This window comes from Dasypus novemcinctus, chromosome 28, assembly GCF_030445035.2.
Source record: "Dasypus novemcinctus isolate mDasNov1 chromosome 28, mDasNov1.1.hap2, whole genome shotgun sequence".
Taxonomy (NCBI): domain Eukaryota; kingdom Metazoa; phylum Chordata; class Mammalia; order Cingulata; family Dasypodidae; genus Dasypus; species Dasypus novemcinctus.
This window is the reverse complement of record NC_080700.1, coordinates 26,656,822-26,679,374: the sequence shown is the minus strand read 5'-3', so window position 1 is coordinate 26,679,374 and position 22,553 is coordinate 26,656,822. Positions and strand designations below refer to the sequence as shown.

The following is a 22,553-nucleotide window of genomic DNA, read 5'->3' as shown; positions in this document are numbered from 1 at the left end:
GCATAGCTCCTCAAGGATCCATTAAGTACTGGTCTTAACGTTCATTCAAGTGAGCACTCTGTATTTTCCTTACTTTCAGGTTTTTAGAATCAATTCACTTATGGTACCCTGAACACAAAACATTAGTTTTACAAATGAATGTAGATGCATCATAACATTTACCTCTTCAAGAATAAGTATTTTCATAATGGTACCCATGCCATATGTTTAAGCAACAGTTTATGATTGAACCTGACCTCCAGACAGGGATAGATCCAGATTTTGTGGTGCTTGAAACTTACACAATTTTGGAAGCCTTCTCTTAAAAAAAAAATTCAACAATATCTTTTGTTTTTTTGTGTGTTTTTTTTTAAAGTTATTTATTTTATTTCTCTCCCCTTTCCCCCCTCACCCCAGTTGTTTGTTCTCTGTGTCTATTTGCTGCATCTTCTTCTTTGTCCGCTTCTGTTGTTGTCAGTGGCACTGGAATCTGTGTTTCTTTTTGTTGCGTCATCTTGCTGCATCCACTCTCGGTGTGTGCAGCACCATTCCTGGGCAGGCTGCACTTTCTTTTGCACTGGGTGGCTCTCCTTACAGGGCGCATTCCTTGTGCATGGGGCTCCCCTACGCAGGGGACACCCCTGCCTGGCAGGGCACTCCTTGCGTGCATCAGCACTGCACATGGGCCAGCTGCACAAGGGTCAAGGAGGCCTGGGGTTTGAACTGTGGACCTCCCATGTGGTAGGCGGACACCCTATCCACTGGGCCAAGTCCGCTTCCCAATATCTTACTGTTGTATGCATCAGTATGAACACATTGCCAGGGTCCCTCTGAGGATCCTGGAAGGGGCTAGTGTCAGAGAAGGGGCCTAAAGATGGGTCAACATCACAGCACATCCAAATATGGATGATTTACAATACTTATATCTCTGTGCCTCCAACAGGATTTACATGCAGTTGTTTGTACTGAGTAAGAGCTAGAGAAAATGGTGTTTGTTCCCAATTTTCTTCTTTCTTGACAATTATAAAATAAGAGAAATATAGCCTGGGTTAAGTATCATTTGGCTTGCTAAAACCCACATGCTTACCATTTTTTAAGGCATTAGATTTCCTATCTTTCTTAAGAAAGCTTCCCCTGTCCTTACAGTTACATAAATCATGTTTTAAAGTTTCTTTGAATATTTGTATAGTTTTAATTTTTATATTTTGATCTTAACACTTCTGGAATTATATTGTGAGTTATGAATATAACTTTATTTCTTCTTAATGTGTTGTAATAATACCATTTAATGAACTATCTATTTTTTCCCACTGAATTGAATTTATTAAGTTTTCATGTCAAGTTGGGTAATTCTTTGGGCCCTTAAAGCCAATTAATTACTAATTATCTAATCCTCAGTAAAGATCATATTGTTTTGTTTACGATAACCGTTGAAAATTATCATACATACTTAATCCTTATCTTCCATTTACTTTTCAAAAATTTCATGAAAGTCATTAGTTTTTAAATTTTTTATAAGAAAATTTTAAAACTTATAGAAAAGCAGACACTCAAACTTACAGAAGAGTAGATACTCGAATGGAGTTCCATACCCACTCCAAGATTCAAGAATTGTTCATATTTTACCATATTTCTTTGTCTTTTTATTTTTTTTCCTGAGAAACCATTTTGTAGCAAATTATAAACATCATGACACATCACCCCCTTCATCATGAATACTTAAAAAGAAAAAGAACGTTCAGTCAACAGTTTTTTTCAATTAAAAATATTCACAGTGGCATTCTAATTAAAATTATGTTACATTTATTTATTCACATGAAAATGAAAGTATATTGTCTTCTTATCCAAAACACCACCTGGCAATTTTTTAGTTGTTAATAAAATTATATGGTTTGCTTACATAAGTCCTGTAGTTTTCTTGATAAAATTATACCAGTTATTTTAGAGATGTATCATTTGTGAATGTAATTTTTCCCATTTCTTACTGAAAATACAGTTTATATATTTTCATATATTTGTCACTTTTGCTTCATATATTTTGAAACTTTGTTTTAGGTGCAAACACATTTATTTTTTTTATGTGTTCGTAGTAAATTTATCCTCATTGATATGAAACAAACTCTTTTTATTTCTGGTAATATTCCTTTGATTAATATTTTCTGTGTCTAAAGTAGCCACACCAGATTTCTTATGCTTGCTATTGGCATAGTCTATTCTTTTCCAAATCCTCTACTGTCGTGATATCTGGGTCTTTTATATTTAAAGTCTACCTCTTGTAAATAGTATATAATTAAGGAGTTTTGGCTTTTTAGTGGACTATTCCATCTACATGCATTTAATATAATTACATTTATGGTTGGGTTTGTGTCTAGTATCTTACTAGTTTTCTTTTTGACTTCCTTTATTTGTCCCTCCTTTCCCATCTCCTTTGAGTTGACTTTTTAGTATTATGTTCTTTATCCTCTCTTGATATTTCTTGTTAAACCTCCTTTTATATTCAACAGGTTTATCTAGGGTTCACATTATGCATTTTTATCGATCCACCTTGAATTAATAATGACATTTCTGTACAATAGAAATACCTTACAAACAGCACAATGCCATTTATGCCTACCACTTTTTATCCTTTGTGCTATTGTTGTAATATATTATACACCTACATATTTATATACCTAACAGTATTTGTGAATATTTTTAATTAAAGATTTAATTGATTATTAAAGAGTTTAAAGAATAAAAGAAAAATAGTCTTTCATATTTATCCACATATTTACCACTTTCATTGCTCATCATAACCTCGGGTAGATCCAGATTCCCATCTGGTATCATTTCACTTCAGCCCAAACAAAGCAATTTCCTTTAACATTTCTTAAAGCGTATTGACAACAGATTTTCTCAGCCTTTCCTTAACTGAAAATACCTTTATTTCAACTTCACTTCTAAAGGTATTTTCTCTGGATTTAGAATGTTAAGTTGACAGGTTTTTTTTGTTTGTCTTAATTTCATCAACATTTTTTAAATGTTGCTCAATTTTCTGACCTCCATTTTCTTTTTACTCCTCCTGAGAAGAGGGCTGTCATCATACTTGTTATTATTCTCCTAATGTGTCTTTTGATTCTGGCTGCTTTTAAGATTTTTTTAATATACTTTCGGTTTCCCACACTATGTCTATAATGTGCCTAAATGTGGCTTTCTTCATGTTTATCTTGCCTGGGGTTCTCTGAGGTTTCTGGGTCTGGGAGCTATTGATTCTAGTGAAATTTGGAAAATGTCAACCATTATTTTTTTCAAATATTTTTTTTCTGCTCTATTCTCTGTCTCTTTTCTTCTGAGACTCAAATTACACCTATATTAGGCCTCTTAATACTGTCTTAAATGTCATCAGTACTCTGTACTTTTTTTTCCCCCCAAATTTGTTGACCATGCCTCAGTTTGGGTAATTTGTGGCAATCTTCATTCAGTGTAACTTTTCTGTTTCCTTCTGTCATGACCAATCTGTTGCTAATGCTGTACAATGAATTTTTAAAATTTTATTTATTGTAGTTTTCAGTACAGGATTTTTGTTTGATTCATTTTTTATAACTCCTACATCTCTCCTGAAATTCCCCATCTCTTCACCCATTATATCGTATTTTCTTAAAACTTCTTTAATACATCTATCACAGTTATTTAAAAATACTTGTCTATGTTTCTACCATCAGAGTCCTTTATGGGTCTGTTTTGTTGATTGATTTTCTCTCAACTATGAATCACATTTTTCTGTTGTGTAACATGTCTAGCAATTTTATATTTATTCAGGGCATTTTGGATAATCTGCTGTAGAGACCAATTAAGTTATCTTTCTCTGAAGAGATTTAAGGATTTTTTTTCCTATCAACCAGTTAAATTTTTCATAGATCACCTTAAATTTATTTATGTAAATTTATGGAGATTTTATTTTGACCTTTGTTTGAGTCATTCTCTGTTTGGGCCCTGATCCTTGGGCTAATAATTCTTTAATCCTCAAGGGTGATCTTTATTCCTAAAGCATTTTGATTCTAGGGTTTAAAAGGAAAACTAATGGTGTTTCCTAAACCCTTCCAAGGTTTCAGGACATGAACACCAATCCTACTCCTTCCTGATTTCAGAAGGTACTAATATCTTAGCTTGGTTCTTTTAGTCTTGAGGCCCACCCCACTCAAGTGCACGACACAGGTCTCAGCCAAGGATCTGAGGGAAATAGGTATGCAGACTTGGGGATTTCTGCTGCTTTGGTTCCCTCCTTTCCAGGTGTATTAGTCAAGGTTCTCTAGGGAAACAGAATCAACAAGAGATATCTGTCAATAGTAAGAGTCCCTCACGCACATTTTCGGGACTTGGTGTTGTCCTGGGTAGTGCTGCAGGGACAATTACTGGACATTGTAGATCCTCCCATGGCCCACTGGGTGGAACGTGGGAGATGGGCCATGATGTGGACCATTGACCATGAGGTGCAGTGATGCCCAGAGATGTACGCACCAAATACAATGGATGTGTCATGATGATGGGGGAGTGGTGTGGTGGGGGTGGTGGGGGTGAATGGGGACCTCATATTTTTTGAATGTAATATTTTTAAAAAGTGAATTAAAAAAAAATTAACCACAAAAAAAAAAAAAAAGACCCTCACGCAGCCATGGGGATGCACAACTCCAGGTTCCGCAGGCAGGCTGCAACCAGGGGCTGCAATGAAAGTCCAATGAATGTTCTTTTTTTGTTTAATTTTTAAAATTAATAGAACACAAGGAATGTTACATTAAAAAACATAACAAAACAAAAAACATGAAGTTCCCATATAACCCACTCCCCACTCCCCATCACATCATTTTTGTAAATTGTATTTTTTTGAAGATATATACATCACACAAAAAAATTTATACTAAAAAATATAAGAGGTTCCTGTATAACTCCCACCCCCCTACCCCATTCCTCCCACACCAACCTCTCTCATCCTGGCGACACCCTCATTGCACTTGGTGAAAACATTTGGGGGCACTGCTGCATTACACAGATAATAGTTCACCCTGTAGTTCGCACTCTCCCCCAGTACATTCAGTGGATTATGGCAGGATACATAAAGTCCAACATCTGACCCTGCAATATAATTAAGGCAACTCAAAATCCCAAAAATGCCCCCACATCACATCTCTTCTACCCTCTCCCTGCCCTCGGCAACTACTGTGGCCACTTTTTCCACCTCGATGCTAAAATTTCTTCTATTACTCGTCACAATATTTTTGTGGTAGAATATCAGTAAATCCACTCTAGTCCTATTTTATTCCTCCATCCTGTGGACCTTGACATGGCGATGTCCTCTCCACCTCTAGATCAAGAGGGGGCTTAGATTCCACATGGATGATGGATGCAATTCCTCTGCTTACAGTTGTAGGCACTCTTGATTCCCTGGTGTGGTGGTTGACCTTCTTCACCATCCTGTTAGCTGACCTGGGTAACACCAACGAACCAGAGAGTAGGAGTCGCCACTCTGCTGAGGCGTTGGCTGTGCAAAAACAAGCTGGGAAATTCTCCCTCGCTGCAATCACTTCTCCTTTTAAGGCATTCAATGAATTGGGTTAAGCATTACCCTTGCTTATGGCAGTCTCCCTAACTGATGTAATTATAACCAGCTATCTATGATTTACCCCTGCAGTAGAATCAATGGTGACTAAAGTCCATAAATGCCCTTATATTACAGTTAGCCCAGTGCTTGCTTGACAAAAAACTGGGCACAATTACCTGGCCGAGTTAACACAATAGCCTAACCATCACACCAGGATTCCTCTCCTCAACTTCTAGCTTCTCTGGCAGCCTTAAACTCCAACCTCTCAGGTCATATCGTGACTTTCTTTTAGATTTTATTTGCCTCATGCTTAGACTGTGATTTTCCTCAAGGGTAAAATCTAGATAAAAGTGAATCTCACACCTCTTTCAAAGGTTGAATACCTTGCTGTTTCTCCCTACTTTTAATATTCTGCAGTGCCTTCAAAGTATTGTTTTAATTTTGTCTAGAGTTTATCATTGTTATTCTACCATTTACCAGAAGCTTAAGCATTCTTGTATCCAACCATTTAATTGTATTCTACTGATCAGTTGAAAAAGATTGTTTGAGTCTCCTTGGATTTTTAGAAATGCAATTATATCATTTGCATATAAATATAATTTTTCTGCTTTTTAAATGTTTTTATTTCTCATTGTGCTTTCCTATCTGACTATGTAGCTAGAACCTACAAAACAATACTGAATTTGGGTGGGGACAACAATCACATCTAATATGTGTATGGTTTTAGAACTTTAATGTGATGTTTAACATCATTTGTAACCATTTTTATTGTGCATGAGTAATTTTATTCTATACTTGTTCATCTTATTTTTAATTTGGAATTTTTTTGAATCCATATATAGGTGTCATTGATATAGGGATTTCCTCAAATTCTTATGAATTGTTTTTTGTTGTTAATAGACTTTCAAATTTCTTAATTTTGTGCTACTATCTATTGAATTTCTTTAACTCTGTTTTCTCATAGATTTATTCCTTTAATTCACAAAGGAAATTAGTTTTCTAACTTTTCAAGAAAGTTTGCATCTAATTTATTTGATGTTATATAGTTGTGGTTATTTTCTATATTGTATTTTGCTACTGAAATTAATGCTGGCTTTATAAAAGTAAATTGGGAAGCTATCAATTTTTCTCTTTGATCTGAAAGAGTTTGAATAATCAAGTTTATCCCCCTGGGGAAAATTAAATAATATTCATTTGTAAAACTCTTATAGTCTGCCACCTTTTTAAATGGAAGATCTTTAACAAACTTTTTAATATCTTTTATGGTTTTGGACTTTGTTTTTGCTTGTTTTTTACGTTTTTTAAAAAAGATTTTTATTTTTTGTTTATTTCTCTCCCCTTCCCTGCCTTCCCCCTCACCAGCTGTCTGCTCTGTGTCCATTCACTGAGTGTTCTTCTGTGTCCACTTATGTTCTTGTCAGTGGCACCAGGAATCTTTGTCACTTTTTGTCCTGTCATCTTGCTGTGTCAGCTCTCCGTGTGTGCGGCGCCATTCCTGGGCAGGCTGCACTTTTATCGTGCTGGGTGGCTCTCCTTACAGGGCACACTCCTTGCTCGTGGGCCTCCCCTACGCGGGGGACATCCCTGCATGGCAGGGCACTCCTTGTGTGCATCAGTTCTGTGCGTGGGCCAGCTTATCACACCGGCCAGGAGGCCCTGGGTTTGAACCCTGGACCTCCCATATGGTAGGCAGACACTCTATCCATTGAGCCAAATCTGCTTTCCTGTTTTTTACATTTTGTTTCACCTCTTGAGCAATTTATTTTGCTAGACAGTCATCTTTAAACCCTAGATTTTCAAACTAATAATTTATTTCAAACTTCTATACGTTTAATTATATTTTTAAAATGTATATTTTTATTTCTTTGCTTCTTTACCAGACTTCTCAGAGATTATTTTAATTTTTCCGTTTGCTACAAACTATCTTTTGTAAACTTTATCATATCTTTCTCACATGTTTACTTTTTCATTTATTTTAACTTTAAATATATTCCTTTCTTACACTTTTGTTTCCTTTTTTGTTTTTAAATTTAGGTAAGAGTCAACTTCTTGAATTATATGTACAATATCCTCTATTGATTGAACTCTACCCTTCAAATTTTTGATGAACTTTCTCTTTCTTTAGTTTTCTTTGATAATTTATAATTTCTGAGTTTTTTTCTCATTGATTCAGAAGTCGTTTAAAAGGATTTCCTAATATCCAAGTGATTTGCATATTTGTTTTTTTCTTTTTAGAGGTATCCCTATTGAGTATTGTCAAGAGAAAATGACACATAAAATTGTGAAATTTCATAAATTAATATTTTCATTCTGACCAAGACATTAGATATTATGGTTAAAACTTTACTGAAGTATAATTAACAAATAACATAATACACCCATTTTTAAGTTTTTACAAATTTAACCATTACTATATGTTACATAGAAAGATTTCCATCACCATTTTATACTTTCCAATCAAAGCTCTTTACCCCTGACTCAGGAACCAATGTGCTTTGTATTTGTAGATTATACTTGTCTTATGCAGTATGCCTGCTTTTGTATCTGACTTCATTCACTCAGGGTAATGTTTGTGATATTCATTGACATTATGTATATCAAGAATTCATTCATTTTTTATTGATTAGTAGTATCCATCTTTTTTTTTAAGATTTATTTTTTATTTATTTCTCTCTCCTCCCCCCCCCAATGCTCCCAACCCCCCCACCCCCTTGTTGTCTGCTCTCTGTGTCCATTCGCTGTGTGTTCTTCTGTGACCGCTTCTATTCTTAGCAGCAGCATTGGGAATCTGCATTTCTTTTTGTTGCATCATCTTATTGTGTCAGCTCCCCATGTGGATGGCACCATTCCTGGGCAGGCTGTACTTTCTTTCGCGCTGGGCAACTCTCCTTATGGGGTGCACTCCTTGCATATTGGGCTCTCCTACGTGGGGGACACCCCTGCGTGGCATGGCACTCCTTGCACGCATCAGCATTGCACATGGGCCAGCTCCACACAGGTCAAGGAGGCCCGGGGTTTGAACCACGGACCTCCCATGTGGTAAGCAGATGCCTTATCCACTGGACCAAGTCTGCTTCCCCATCTTATTAATAGAACACAATTTGTTTATTCATTTACCCATTGATGGACACTTGTGTTGTTTCCCCTTTGGAGCTATTATGAATAAGGCTTTTGTGAACATTTGTGTACAAGTCTTTATGAGGATATATGTTTTCATCTCTCATGAGTAAATACATTGAAATGGAATTAAAGGGTCATATGGCAAGCATATGTTTAACTTTAGATCAATGGATGATTTTCTTTTTTGCCAGCAATTTGAGAGTTTCAGTTGCACCACATCCTGGCCAACACTTTGTATCAGCAGCTGTCTTAGTTTGCCAGGGTTGCTATGACATATCACACAATGGGTTGACTTAAACACCAGGAATTTATTGTCTCATGGTTTTGGAGGCTAGAAGTCCAAAATCAAAGACTCTGTCAGAGAGCATGCTTTTCCCAGAATCTGTAGTGTTTTGGTGTTGCCTTGCTGCAGTCCTTAGGGTTGCTTGGCTTGCGTTTCTGCCTCTGTCACATGGCAGTCTGTGTCCTTGGTCTCTGACTGACTACATCTAAATTTCCTCTTCTGTAAAGAATTCCAGTCATATGGCTTAAGGTTCACCTTGATTCAATTGGGTCTCATCTAAACAGGATCTTCAAAGATTCTTTTCACAGATCTTCAAAGGTCCTATTTACAAATGGGTCCATACCCATTAGAAGTGAATTAAGACTTCAAGATGTCTTTTGTGGGGGACATAATTCCCTCTCCAGCGGCAGCCATTTTAGTTTTGGCTATTCTGGTAGGTATATGATTTTTAACATTCATATCTGATGATTAATGATATTGAGCATCTTTTCTTGTGATTATTGGCTATTCCCATATCTTCTTTTGTAAAGATTCTGTTTTAATCATGCATGGAAAGTAAAATTTTTGATATGCTTTTTTGTATCAGTTGAGTTAAATATACTCTTTTCTCCTTTATTCTGGTAAAGTGTTGCATTGCATTGATTGACTTTCAAGCTACAACTAATATTGCATATCCGGGGTAAATCTTATTTGGTCAAGGTGCAGAATCATTTTTGTATGTTGTAAAGTCAATTTGTTTATTTCTTAATTTTTTTTTTCCATCTATTTTAATGTGGCATATTGGTCTATAGTTTCCTTTACATTTGTGTCTGGTTTTGGTATTGGAGTAATGCTGGACTCATAAAAAAAAGTTCAGAAGAGTTCCTTTTTATTTTTATCATAACTTCCTTGATATATAATTCATGTACCTTACAATTCACCCATTTAATGTCAGTTGTTTTTAGTAAATGCACATGTATATGCAATCATCCTCAGAGTCAACATAAAACATTTTCATCACCTCAAAAAGAAACCCTATACCCTTTAGATATCACCTCCCACCACAATCCTTTCCTCAACCCTAAGCAACCGCCAATCTACTTTCTATCTCTAAATCTAAGTTTGACTTTTCTGACCATTTCACATAAATGGAAACATAAAGTTTGTTGTGGTCGTTTGTGACTGACTTCTTTTACCTATCATGTTTTCAACGTTAATCAATACCAGAGAATGTATCACTGCTTCTTTCTTTTTGTGCCCAAATAATATTCCATTATTTGGATATACTACATTTTGTTTATCTGTTCATGAATTGATGGACATTTGGGACATTTTCACCTTTTACCTATTATGAATGATGCTGCTATAAACAATCAAGTGTAAGTTTTTGTGTGGACGTTATTTTTCTCCTTCTTTTGGGTATTTGCCTAGAAGTTGAATTGCTGGGACATATGTTAACTATATATCTAGTCATTTGAGGAACTACCAGACTGTTTTCCAAAGTGGCTTCACTATTTGACATTCCCTTTAGCAGAGTATAAGGTTTCCAATATCTCCAAATCGCTACCAATGATTGTTTTTATCTGACTTTTAAATTACAGCTATTGTCTTTGTTTGCAGGGGGCTGCCATACAAAGTGCCAGGTACTGGGTGGCTTAAAGCAAACAGAAATGTATCACAGTGCAGGAGGCCAAAAATCTAAAATCAAGTGTTGGTAGACCGCACTTCCTCTGAAATATTTAGGGAAGAATCTCTTCCATGCCTGTATCCTGGCTTCTGGCAGTGGTTTGCTAGGAATCCATGACATTCTCTGCCTCATTTGTCACATGGCATTCTCCCCTGTGTCTATCCTTCTATGTTCAATTCTCACATTCTTCTAAGGACACCAGTCATATTGGATTAAGGTCCACCCTAATCTAGCTTGACGTCTTTGTAAGTAATAACATCTTCCAAGGCCTTATGTACAAATAAGATCACATTCACAGGACTTGAAAACTAAAAGACTTGTGTCTTGAAAACTAAAAACATATTTGTGTCTTTGGGAAGGACACAAATCAACCCATAACAGCCATCCTGGTAGGGGTAAAGTGGCATCTCATTGTGGTTTTGATTTGTGTTTCCCTGATGACTAGTGATGTTAAACGTCTTTTCATGTGACTATTGTCTATTTGTCTGTTTAGAGAAATGCATACTTAAATCCTTCGCCCATTTTTATTTTTTTTCATGTTTGTTTTTATCATTGTTGTAACAATTCTTTATATAGTCTAGAGAAAATTCTCTTATCAGGTATATGATTTGCAAGTATTTTCTCCAATTTTGTAGGTTTACTTTTCACATTCTTGAAACTTTACTTTGAAACAAGAAGATTTAATTTTGATGAAGTCCATTTTATCTATGTTTTTTCCTTTGTTGCTCATTCTTTTGGTGTCATATCTAAGAATCAATTCCCAAATCCATGGTCATTGAGATTTACTCCTATATTTCCTCTAAGTGTTTTTGAGTTTTAGTCCTAACAGTTATGTCTGTGATCCATTTTGTTTTTACGTTTTTTATTGAAGTATGTCATTCATACATGAACACACATAAACAATAAGTGTATAGAAAAGATTGTGAACTTACAAAATAAACATACATAACATCACACATGGGTCTCATACATCACTCCTCCACCAACTCTTTGCATTAATGTGAAACATTTGTTACAAACTATACAAGAGTATCATCAAAATATTACTACCAACTATATTCCTTATCTTACATTTGATGTATTTTTCTCCCAACCCATACTATTTTTTTAATATATTTTTGTTACAGATATTGTGAACTTGCAAAATAATCATACAGATGTGTAGATTTCCCATACAACTCCACATCCTGGTGGAACATTTGTTACAGATTATGAGATATCATCAGACTATTACTATTAATCATGGTCCATAGTATACATTTGGCACACTTTTTCCATACACCTCCATTATTAACACAGTAAATCTTGGCATTAATGCAAGATATTATAGTATTGCTGTTAACCACAGTCTATAGGTCACACCAATTGTAGTTTTCCCATGTTTCTCCATATTCCCATCGCCCTGCAATAGTGATGTACATCTGCTGTAGCTAACAGAAGGACTCTTTCGCATTTGTACCCTTAATCTGTGATCCATTTTTAGTTTACTTAAAGATCCAAGTCCATTATTTTGCTTTGATCAAAATACTATATTTCTCTCTATTGCCATCTTAAGAGAGATTTAATTTTTCTAATTCGTGAACATGGACTATTTATTTAGGTATCTAATTTCCTTCAACAATGTTTTGTAGTTTTCAGGCTATACATTTTGCAGTCTTCAATTTATTCCTAAATACATATATTTTAAATTTTTTAGTCTGTTTTAGATAGAATTGTTTTCTTAATTTCATTTTTTTGGATTGTTCATTGCAAGTGTATAAAAATAAAATTGATTTTGTATATTGGTATTTTATCTTGCAACTTCGTTGAATTTATTTTTTGGTACTAATGTTTTTTAAAAGACTTCTTGAGATTGTCTATATACAAGATCATGCCATCTGTAAAAATGGAAATCATTTTACTTTCTCTTTCTTGCCTGTATGGTTTTTATTTCTTTTTATTGCCTATTTGTCCTGGCTGGAACCTCCAGTGAAATGTTAAGAAATGACAAGATTGGATATCTTTGTCTTGTTTCTGATATTAGGGGAAAAGAATGTCTTTGAACATTAACTGTAGATGGGCTTTATCAGTATGAGGAAATTTCCTTACGTTTCTAGTGTGTTGAGCGGTTTTTTATTTATTATGAATAAAATGTTGGATTTTGTCTTGCTTTCTCATGTGTCTATTTAGATGACCATGTTTGTTTGTGTTTTAATTATCTTGGGACCACATATTACATTAATTGATTTTCAGATGTTGAACCAGCCCTGTATTCCTGTCATAAATCACACTTGGTCATGGTGTATATTTCTTTTTATATGTTGCTGGATTTGGTTTGCTAATAGTTTCCGTGGTTTTTTCCTGCATCTGTATCCATAAAAGCAATGATCTGTAGTTTGTTTTTTTTTCTTGTGTATTTGTCTGGTTTTAGTATTAGGGTAGTACTTGCCTCTTTCAATATATTGGGAAGTATTCCTTCCTCTTCTATGCTTTGAAAGAATTTGTGAAGAATCAATATTAATGTTTTAAATGTTAGGTAGAAATCATCAGTGAAGCTATTTCTTTAAGGCACTTTGCATTTTTCTTCATTGTTTTTTTCATTTTCCTTCAAATTGCATGTCTGTTTTCACTTCTCTAGCTCTTTCTTTTGCCAGTTCAAATCTATTCATGTCCCTATAATGAGTTTTATATTTCTATTATACTTTCTACTTGAGTTTCCATTTCCATATTTTCTAAAATTTCTCTTTATCAACAGTCTCTATTTGATGCATCATTATCATACTTTCTTTTGCTTCTTTAATCATGGTTTCCTTTTGTTCCATGAACACATTTACAATGGCTGCCTCGAAGTGTTTTTTATTAAACCCAACCTCTTTTTGCCCTTTTCATAGGCAGTTTCTGTTGCCTGCTTTTTACCCAGTGTATTGGTCATGCTTCCTTATTTCTCTGCATGTTTCCTAATTTTTGTTGGAAAATGGGCATTTAGGTAATGCATTGCAGCGACTCTGGGTCTTCTCCCCACCCTCCTAGGGCTTGTTATTTTTATGTGCTTGTTTAGTCACTGGCTATTTTATTTTTGTGGAGTCTCTCCTGTCTCCTCCACTACCCCACCATAGTGTGAAGTCTCTCATGTTGCTCCTCAGAGGAGCAGTCTTAGGTTTGCCCATGGGATGACAAGGGTTGGGATGACAAGGGTTGTCTCGTTCTCTAACCATTCCCACCTGGTAAACACCAATAATTGCCAGGTGTTTGCACTGTTGCTTCCAGTAATGGTCTGGGGCATAAATCACTTCACAGGCTGATCCAATCAAATTCAGGTCCCTTCAAAGGGATATTTCCCAAGGTCAGTATTTGAAATTTATTCTGACCCCAGGATGGCCCATCCCCAATGTCTCTTTTCCTGTTTTATTCTGAAAAAATACTTATAGTTTAAACTATGTCTCCAGAAAATCTGTTAGTATCTTCATCTGAGAGTGCCTGGAGCCTTCAATTCTCTACACTCTTGTAAATGAAGTTAGTTCCCCAGTATCCTATTTTAAAGGTTCTCAGTTTTTTGTTTTATTACCTGCTTCTCCTCATCAGCAAAATCTCTGAGCCATGACTGTAGCAGTAGTGGAGGCAGCAACGGTGGCTTGCCACTCTCTGAGTGACATCTTGTATTAGGAACAGTGTTCCTTGTCTTGCCTCTCTTAGCATGGGCCTTCCACCCCAGAGTTGAGGCAGGAGTTATTGGTGCCCATGATAGAGTCTCTGTTCTAAAAGTTTGTCCCCAACTCTCAGCCTCACTCTGTCAATACACAGCCTCCACAACAGTTAAGGGTAGGCAGGATGACAAGTGTTGACTCCTGCCCCTCCTGGAAAGACAGCCCTCCGACTGGGACCTGTGGGGAGAGGGAACTGTGTCTTCTTGGTGGCACCGGTCTGGAATGGAGTTTCTATCTCACCAAGCTGGGAGGCGGGTCTTTGTTGAAATACCACAGACTCTCATTGTTCTTAATGAGCTTTAGTAGATTTTCTGGAATAAATAATTCTTCACTTGTTGTATGCCTTAGGACCATATCCATAGTCTTTACATGGTTAAATTTTAAATGCTTTTCACCAGTTTCACTGGAGATCAAGACTGCAGAGTTCCTCACACTGCCATGCCAGAAATGAAGCTCTGAATTTTAGGAGAGAAAATAAGTTTGTTATTATTATTTCTTTAATTGTTTGCTATAGTTATCCATGTAGCTGTATGGGCCTGGGTTTGTGTGTGTGTGTGTGTGTGTGTGTGTGTGTGTGGAAAGTGTTTTAATTATATGTGTATATCTATGTTTACATGTATCTCTAATATATGGCTATTCACATTTTCTGTTTCATGTTGAGTGAGTTTTTGCAATTTATATGTTTCAAGGAACTTGTCAACGTCATGTAAGTTTTGAATTTATTGGTTTATAATATTCTCTTATTATCCCTTTAATGAGTGTAGAATCTATAATAACATCTTTTTCATGTCTCATGTCAATAATCTATGCCCTCTTTCATTTTCTGATCACTCTGGTTAGAGGTTACTCAATTTTACTTAAAAAATATTTTTTAACAAAACCAGCTTTGCTTTCATTTGTGTTTATTGCTTGTCTATCACTACACTGATATTTGTTCTTATCTTTATTATTCCCTTCCTTTGGTTTTAATTTGGTTTTCTTTTTCTCTACCGTCTTAAGGTGGAAGTTCAGATCCTTGATTTTTAACTTTCTCCTATTTTACTATGAACATTTAATGCTACAGATTTCACTCTAAGCAGTTCTTCAGCTGAGCTCTATCCCACAAATTTTCACTAATTTCATAAATTGTTTTCTTTGGAATTTCTTCTTTGGCAAATTAGAAGTGTCTTCAGTTTCAAAATACTGGAGTATTTTACAAGTATAATTAAAATAAAAACTAATTCTGCGGTGTTGGTTAAGTCATCAGATTTATGTTTCGGGTTTCAATTTTTGTACGTATGACATATCCCACTCTGTCCTTATTTGATGCTTTAGCCTGTGAATTTTGCTGTATCTGATTTTATATGTTTTATGTTTAAAAATATAATTTAGCTAGATTTTATTTTAGTTTGCTTTTTGCCTAGAACCAGTCAACTTATTTAATAATTGACATATTTGATTTCATCCCATTCATCTTAGTATACGTTTACTATTTATTTCCTCTTTTTCTCATTTCCCCTTCCCTTACCTTTACTGGATTGTTCATAAACTAAGATAATAATTTCTATTATATACCTTCATGTGGTTAGCCTTTCCAATTTTTCAATCAAATTTATGCCTGTAATTCTCAATTGCTATTTCAAGATTAAAGCATTGAATATGCTATCATACATCAAAACCTACCATTTTGAATATCTTTTATTCCCCATGCACTTCTCCTCATGCTATTTTTTTGTAAAAATTGAGTTTTTTCTACAAACTATAATTAGCTTTTCTCTGTATTTCTCTTCTCTTTATTTTAAAAATGCACTAACTAAAACCTACATTACAGTTCTCAGTCTCATACCATCATCTACTTAGATAATATTTTATAGATATTTTTGTGAGTTTTTAACCCTCTCTAGTATTGAGATGTGTGGTTTAATTTAATTACCATTTAAGTAGAGTACTCTTGAATAAATTACTCAGAGAAAATACATGGGTAGTATTTACTTTAATGTCTGCAAATGCTTTTTTGTTTTTCTTCACATTTAAATGACATCAGGTCTGGATATATATGATTCTTAGACTACAGTGCTTTTGTCTTTATATTCTATTAACACTATTTTGTCTTTATATTCCATTAACAATGCTTTAAAGCAGACTTGTACACACATGGGACTTGTTTAGGGTGAGTGCCAAAAGTATATTCATAGGTTCCGCATGGCCCGTTGACTGGTACTGGGTTACTAAGACCCAGAGTGAGATACAGTTTTTCCAGGGTTAAGAATAGTTTAGAGATAATGGCTCATGCAGTGCTAAGAGACAGATTTCCAGCCCATTCAAAGGGAGAGACCTTGCTAACACCACAAGCAGGGGCACCCATAAGGCAATCTCAGAGAAATGTAGGTTATGCAGTAGAATACACTAGATTTACCTTATCCAAGCCAAAAATCAAGCCATCACATCATCAAGGAGAACTTCTACTAAATTTACTGCTTGGCAGAATAATACCAACATTTTAAAAATGAAGACAATGTAATCCAAATTCTTTTCACTGTATTGCCTTAACAGACATCTGAAAACTATGGCTCACAGGCTAAACCTAGTGTGTGGCCTATTTTTGTTTATAGCCCATGGACTAAGATTAAGTTTTATAGTTTTAAAGAGCTGTAAAAAATGAGAAAAAACAAAAAAGAATATGCAACAGATACTATACATGGACCACAAAACTTAAAATATTTACCTTCCAGCCTTTTAGAGGCATAAAATTTTAAATTACTAGAAAAGTGAGGAAGCAGGAATTGAGACCAGCCCATAGTCAAGAAAAAACAGAAAAAATAGTCAATAGAAACAGATCCCAAGATGACCCACATTTTGGAATTAGCAGACCAGGACTTTAAACAGCTCAAGGAATTTTTAAAGATTTGTTTTGATGAGTGAAAAAATGCAGAGAAATGGGAAATATAAAATAGTCAATTGGAAATTTGACAATAGCAAAGTACCTGAGAGATACAACACAAAGAACAAGGTAACAACCATTTGCATGCTGACAGTCTTCTCATTAGAAAAGAGGAAAGTGTGAAAATCACGTAAAATGGAGCTTGTGGATCAAGGTGGCAGAGTGAGAAACATCAAAGCTTCATTCCTTCCCCACAGAACCTTTGAACAACCAGCAAAAAAGTGTGGAAAATCATTCTAAAAGCTCTGGAAAACACTTAAAGGACTGCAGTAACAGGGCAAATACTAAATACAGAATAAAGTTGATTTAAAGGGGAACAGGGCTTCCCTCAAACACATGCTGGGAGCTGTATGCCAGTTCATTCTGCCAGGTGGTGACATGAGATATTCAATTTCCCAGAACTCACTGTACATGTAGAAGGCAGCTTATTGAACTATCCTACAGAATGCTGTGGGAGAGCTGTCAAGTTATGCTGCTTAGGCATGGGATTGCTGGTTGTCAGGCAGTCAGTACAGTGCCTGGGACCATGAGGAAACTGTTTCTCAAGAAAAGGGAACACTTGTATCTGTGTAAACAAGGAAATTCCCAGGACAAGAGTCATGCACAGAAAGGACCTGGGCAGCCCTTATGCTCTGGCCTACAGCAATTCTCTAAATTCATTTGTGGATAAACCCTGAAGGACTGCACTGTACAGGTCAATCTACAAAAATTGGGAAAGGTCTTTTCTTTATTCCTTCTTTTTTTGCTTCACAGAAAACTATACAACCTTGTTAAAGAAAATCAAAGAAAACCTAAATAAATGGAAGAATATTTGCTGTTCTTGGATAGGAAGATTAAACACCATTAAGATGTCTATCCTACCAAAACTGATTTACAGATTTAATTAAATCCCAATAAAAATTAACAAAGCATTTTTTACTGAAAAAAAAAAAAAAAAAACTCTGTCATAATGCTAGCTGTATACAAGCTTAAGGACAGATGCCTCAGAGCCTAAAATTGAACAATAATCCATTAAAATATCAAAATGTTCATTTTTTCACCAAAGGTTACAAAATATACAAAGAAGCAGGAAGTAATGGCCCAGGCAAAGTTGAAGATTAAAGCATTGGAAACTGAAAATGAGGAAGATCCCAAATGGGACATTCTAGAGAAAGACTTTAAAAAAATAGTCCTAAATATGTGTAAAGAGTTAAGAGAAAAAAATGGATAAAGAAGTAAAGAAAATCAGGAAAACAATAGATGAACATAAAGAGAATATCAACAGAGAGATGTACATTATGAAAAAACTAAACAGAGCTGAAAATAGAGTAACAGAAATTAAAAATTCTGTAGCGCGATTCAACAGCAGATTGAAAATGGCAGAAGAGAGAATCAATGTACTTGAGGATAAGGCTATTGAAACCATCCAAGTCTGAGGAGCAGAAAGAAGAAGGATTAAAGAAAAGCATAGAGAGCCTGAGGAACCTGTGGGGCACTGCCAAAATTACTAATATATATATTGTGGTAGCCCTAAAAATAGAAGAGAGAAATGGGCAGAGAGATGAGTCAAAGAAATAATGGCTGAAGACTTCCCAAATTTAATGAAAGGCATGAATATATACATCCAAGATGCTGAATTGAATGAACTCCAAGCAGGACAGACTCAAATTGATACACATCATGCCATGTTCTAATCAAACTGTTGAATGCCAAAAATAAAGAGAGAATTCTGAAAGGTGCAAGAGAACAGCAATGTGTCACATAAAAGGGAGCCTCAACAAGAGTAAGTGTTGATTTCTCATCAGAAATCATGGAGGGAAGAAGGCAGTGGGATGGCATACCTAAAGTGCCGAAAGGAAAAAATTACCATCTGAGAATTATGTATCATCAAAACTGTCTTTCAAAAATGAGGGCAAGATTAAGACATTACCAGGTAAACAAAAGCTGAGGGCTTTATCACCACCGGACTTACCCTACAAGAAATCCTAAAGAGAGTTCTGCAGATTAAAATGAAAGGACACTAGACAATTAACTGAAGCCATATGAAGAAATGTAGATCTCCAGTATAGATAACAGCATGGGTATATAAAAATACTAATAGTATTGTATTTTTTTTTTTGTAACTCCACATTTTGTTTCTTGCAAGATCTAAAAGGTAAATGCACAAAATATAATGGTAAATCAATGGTTTTGGACTCATATTGTATAAATTTATAATCTGTAACAAGAACTATATAAAGGTGGAGAGACAGAGGGGTTTAGGAGCATGGTTTATGTATGCTATGGAAGTTAAGTTGCCATCAAAACAAACAAGGTTGTTAAAGTCAAACCTCATGGTAACCACAAAGAAAATATGCAAACTCATAGAAAGTAGGGTATAGGTTGCCAGGGGTAGGGACAAGGGAAATGGGGAGTTAATACAAAATGTGTGTAAGGTTTCTGTTTGGGGTGAGGGGAAAGTTACAGCAATGCATGATGGTAAGGGTACTGTCACATGGCCAAGGTGACTAACACCACAGAATGGTATGGTTGGACGAATTAGGATGGAAAGATTTATGTTGTATATATGCTTCTACAATTAAAAAAAAAAAAAAGGAGAAACCAAAGAGATAAAAACAATTAAGTGCAGTGCACAATCCTGGATGGGATCTAAGAATGGAGGAAAAAAGACTTCAAAGGGTATTATTTGGACATAAGAAAAAAATAGAATATAGAAAGTAAGCTTTATATCAGTGTTAAACTTCTTGAACTTGATAAGTGCACTAAAGGTGTTTGCCTAAGTGAATATCCTTGTTCATAGGAAATGTACTTGAAAGTATTATCTGTTCAAGGAGTATGATGTGTGCAACCAACTCTCAAATGTTCAGAAAATAGATGATAGAGAGAGAGAGAAATAGAGAGATAGGTGGATAACAGAGTGATAGAATGATATGGCAAAGGTAGTAAAGTGTTAAAATTGGATGGATCTTGGATATCTGGGGAGTTTTTATTTGCTGGATTTTACTGTATGAGATTCGTATTATTTTTTCAACTGTTGTAAGTTTAAAATTATTTCCAACTAAAAAATTTTTAAAAAAACAAAAATCATATATATATGTGATAAATATACAGTTTACCTGATTACTTTTTCTTTTGCTCTAATTTCACTAAAAGATAAGTCAATAGTTAAAGAAAATTGTCATAGTGATGGGTGTTTATATCATATATACTAAATATATAAGAAAAATATAAAAAAGGATGAGGGCTATAGAAAATTACCGTGTTGTAGGATTGGTTCTTATGTTTCTGCAGGATGAAGAGTGAAGTGTTACTTGGAGTATTAATTTCAAATAGATACAACAAGCTAAAGGTGCATAATATAATCCCTAGTGAAAAAATGAAAAAGTACAGCTAAAAAAAATAGAGAAAAAAAATTGAGTAGTAAAAAGTACATTTGATTAACCCACAAGGGTGTAGTGCAACAAGAATAGAAAAACAAAGAACAGATGCAACAAATAGAAAACAAATATGAAGATGGTAGACTTGAGCACCATAAAGCCAAGAATTAAATATGAGTGAGTTAAATGCCTCAATTAGAAGCCAAAAACAATCAACACAAATAAAATAGCAAGCTCCAATTCTATGTTGTCTACGTGATACACACATAAAATAGAAAGACTCAGGTTGAAAGTAAAATGATGGGAAAAGATATAGCTTTCAAGACAGGGTTTATTGCCAGATATAAAAATAAACTATTTATACTGATAAAACAATCGGTTCACTGGAATACGTAACATACCAAAATGATTATGTACCTATTAAAAGTCCAAAACACAAGAAGAAAAAAATGACAGAACTGAAAAGGGTAATAGACAAATCCAAAATTGTAGTTGAAGGATTTTACATCCCTTTTTCAGTAATTTATAGAACAAGTACATAAAAAAAATCTGTAAGGCTATAAAGGATCTAAATGATAATGTCAAATAACATGACAATTTATATTTATAGCATGTTATAACTGTAGAATAGATGTTCTTTCTAACTGCACATGGAATATTTATAAGATAGATCATGTGCTGGGCCATAAAATAAATCTAGGTAATTTTCAAAACATTGAAATCATAAAGTATTTTTGACCAGCATAGAATTAAATTAGAAATAACAATAAGCTATCTAGAAAAGACATAACTATTTGGAAATTAAATAGCACATTTCTAAATAACTCATGGGTCAAAGAACAAATCAAGAAATCAGAAAATATTTTAAATTAAATTATAATGAAAGCAAAACATGTCACAATTTGTAGGATTTAACTAAGAGATGCCAGAGGGAAATTTATAACCTTAAATGCTTATATTAAAAAAGATAACTTTTTAAAATCAGTGATCTAAAATAATATCGTAAGCAGCTAGAAAAAGAAGAGTAAATAAAAGCCAAATCAAGTGCAAAATAGTAAAACAGAAAACAGGCAAACAAAAGAGAAAATTAACAATGATGGTTCTTTGAAAAGTTTATTAAAATGGATAAACCCTAACAAGACTGATTAAGGAAAAAGAAAGAAAACACAAATAAGCAATATTAGTAATGAAAGAGGGGATATCACCACAGATTACAGATATTAAAGGGATAGTAAGAGACTAATAAATTTGCTAATAAATTTAGAATTTATTAGATGAAATGGATACTTTTTTTGAAAAGCACAATTCATTACACATGATGCAAAAAGAAATAGAAAATCTGAATAGCCCAGTAAAGAAATTTAATTCTTATAAAGAGAAATCCAAGACCTCATGGTTTCATTTGTGATTTCTATCAAATATTTATGTAAGAAATAATACCAGTCAATTGCAAATTTTTCACAAACTTGGGAAGATGACCACTTATTTTGTGAAGCTTGCATAATCCTGATACCAAAATCTGACAGTGACATTACAAAAAGAGTAAATTGAAGATTAATATTCCCTATGAAAATAGCTGCAAAATTTACAAAGATAAGAAAGGGAAAAGTAAAGTCTGCATCTACTTTTTAAAATTTAATAGTTCACCATTATGTATGGTTTGTGTTCAAGGTGTTTCACAGATGCCTTTTATTAAATGATTCAGGAAATTCCCTTCTGTTTCTGCCTGCTGAGACATCCTATTAAGAATGGATATTGAATTTTGTCAATTGCTTTCCCTACCTCTATTTAGATGATTATATGGATTTTCTCCCTTACTCTATTATTATAGTGAATTACATTGATTTACTTTTTTTTTTTTTGAGGTGCTGGGGATCAAAACCTGGACCTCACATTTGGAAAGCCAGTGCCCAATCACTGAGCTACATCAGCTCCCCTGAGTTGGTTTTCTCATCTGTTTGCTTGTTGTTT

General features: G+C 34.5%; 1 protein-coding gene across 8 annotated transcripts in view; it reads left to right on the top strand.

The window, feature by feature from the left end:
• PDE10A (phosphodiesterase 10A) overlaps positions 1 to 22,553 on the top strand; it is a 763,936-nt gene that overhangs the window by 702,705 nt on the left and 38,678 nt on the right. The window lies entirely within an intron of this gene.